Source organism: Procambarus clarkii, chromosome 27 (genome assembly GCF_040958095.1).
Source record: "Procambarus clarkii isolate CNS0578487 chromosome 27, FALCON_Pclarkii_2.0, whole genome shotgun sequence".
In the NCBI taxonomy this organism is placed as follows: domain Eukaryota; kingdom Metazoa; phylum Arthropoda; class Malacostraca; order Decapoda; family Cambaridae; genus Procambarus; species Procambarus clarkii.
In genome coordinates this window covers 45,945,410-45,948,314 of record NC_091176.1, presented here as the reverse complement: position 1 = coordinate 45,948,314, position 2,905 = coordinate 45,945,410, and positions in this window count along the sequence as shown.

The window sequence follows — 2,905 nt, the reverse complement described above, 5'->3', positions numbered from 1 at the left end:
ATTCAATACCCATTGTTTCGTGTTCTGTCTTGTGTTGATGAAATTAATACCCTATTAATGCCACCTCTTGTTCTGTCTTGTGTTGATGAAATTAATACCCTATTAATGCCACCTCACCCCATCCACCTCTCTCAAATGTAGATATAAAATCGGAGATACGTAAGTTCTATTCAGTTGTGTATTTGTAAACTAAAGTCTTTGAAAATGTAATAAGTTTTACGAAACGCGCTCGTGTCGCGTCAGACTAGAAATAAAAATGAATTTTGGAGAATTGATTTTTGATTTACCTCCAACAGTGAAAAGAAATGTACGAAAGATTGAGAAAATTCGTGTTAGAATTATTAATCTTACTTTTCCGGTCATATTTAATAATATATATATATATATATATATATATATATATATATATATATATATATATATATATATATATATATATATATATATATATATATATATGTGTGTGTGTGTGTGTGTGTGTGTGTGTGTGTGTGTGTGTGTGTGTGTGTGTGTGTGTGTGTGTGTGTGTGTGTGTGTGTGTGTGTTTACTCACCTAATTGTACTCACCTAATTGTGCTTACGGGGGTTGAGCTTTGGCTCTTTGGTCCCGCCTCTCAACCGTCAATCAACTGGTGTACAGATTCCTGAGTCTACTGGGCTCTATCATATCTACATTTGAAACTGTGTATGGAGTCAGTCTCAACCACATCACTTCCTAGTGCATTCCATTTACTAACTACTCTGACACTGAAAAAGTTCTTTCTAATGTCTCTGTGGCTCATTTGGGTACTCAGCTTCCACCTGTGTCCCCTTGTTAGCGTCCCTCCAGTGTTGAATAGTTCATCCTTGTTTACCCAGTCGATTCCCCTGATTATTTTGTAGGTTGTGATCATATCCCCCCTTACTCTTCTGTCTTCCAGTGTCGTAAGGTGCATTTCCCGCAGCCTTTCCTCATAACTCATGCCTCTTAGTTCTGGGACTAGTCTAGTAGCATACCTTTGGACATTTTCCAGCTTCGTCTTGTGCTTGACAAGGTACGGGCTCCATGCTGGGGCCGCATACTCCAGGATTGGTCTTACATATGTGGTGTACAAGATTCTGAATGATTCCTTACACAGGTTCCTGAACGCCGTTCTGATGTTAGCCAGCCTCGCATATGCCGCAGACGTTATTCTCTTTATGTGGGCTTCAGGAGACAGGTTTGGTGTGATATCAACTCCTAGATCTTTCTCTCTGTCTGTTTCATTAAGTACTTCATCTCTATTCTGCATCCTGTGTCTGGCCTCCTGTTTCCACTGTCTAGTTTCATTACTTTGCATTTACGTGGGTTGAACTTCAACAGCCATTTATTGGACCATTCACTCAGTCTATTTAGGTCATCTTGTAGTCTCCTACTATCGTCCTCTGTTTCAATCCTCCTCATAATTTTTGCATCGTCGGCAAACATTGAGAGGAACGAATCTATACCCTCTGGGAGATCATTTACATATACCAGAAACAGAATAGGTCCAAGGACTGACCCCTGCGGGACTCCACTTGTGACGTCTCGCCAATCTGAGACCTGACCCCTCACACAGACTCGTTGTCTCCTGTTGCTTAGGTACTCCTCTATCCACCGGAGTACCTTCCCTTTCACTCCAGCCTGCATCTCCAACTTTCGCACTAGCCTCTTGTGTGGCACTGTATCAAAGGCTTTCTGACAATCCAAAAATGTGTAGTCTGCCCACCCTTCTCTTTCTTGCCTTATTTTTGCTGCCTGGTCGTAGAATTCAAGTAACCCTGTGAGGCAGGACCTGCCATCCCTGAACCCATGTTGATGCTGTGTTACAAAGTTCCTTCGCTCCAGATGCTCCACTAGTTTTTTTTCGCACAATCTTCTCATCAGCTTGCATGGTATGCAGGTTAGGGATACTGGCCTGTAGTTCAGTGCCTCCTGTCTATCCCCTTTCTTGTATATCGGGACTACATTAGCTACTTTCCAAATATCTGGCAGTTCCCCTGTTGTAGTGATTTGTTATACACTATGGAGAGTGGTAGGCACAGTTCTTTGCTCCTTCCTTTAGACCCAAGGGGAGATTCCATCTGGGCCTATAGCCTTTGTCACATCCTACTCTAGTAAACACTTCTTACTTCCCCGCTGGTAATCTCAAACTCTTCCAGTGGTTCCTGGTTGGTATTCCCTCACTTACCTCTGGAATTTCTCCTTGCTCTAAGGTGAAGACCTCCTGGAATTTCTTATTCAATTCCTCACACACTTCCTTGTCTTTTGTAGTGAATCTTTCCGCCCCTATCCTTAATTTCATAACCTGTTCCTTTACTGTTGTTTTTCTCCTTATGTGGCTATGCAACAATTTAGGCTGAGTCTTTGCCTTGCTTGCGATGTCATTTTCGTATTGTCTTTCTGCCTCTCTTCTCATCCTGACATATTCATTCCTGGCATTCTGGTATCTTTCTCTGCTCTCCAGTGTCCTGTTATTCCTATAGTTTCTCCATGCCCTTTTACTTTGCTGCTTAGCTAGCCTACATCTGTGATTAAACCATGGGTTTCTCATTTTCATTTCTCTGTTTTCCTTTTGGACTGGACAAACTTGTTTGCTGCGTCCTTGTGTGTGTGTGTGTAAATCACGAAAAATAAACACGTTATTAAAAATGTGACAGTGTCAGCCACGGAGGAAAATTGAAACAGGAATTTCCTTAAGTACTTTCGTATATTAATACATCTTCAGAAGGAGTGATTTTACAGGTCAAGTATTGGACATATATAGGCAGGAGAGAGTGCTGGAGTGAGGTGACAAATGAATGGGAATTAGGTGGACACAAATATGAGCCGCATAAGAACTGCAGAAGGCCTATTGGCCCATACGATGCAGCTCCTATCCATACCCACCAATAGGCCCACACATGG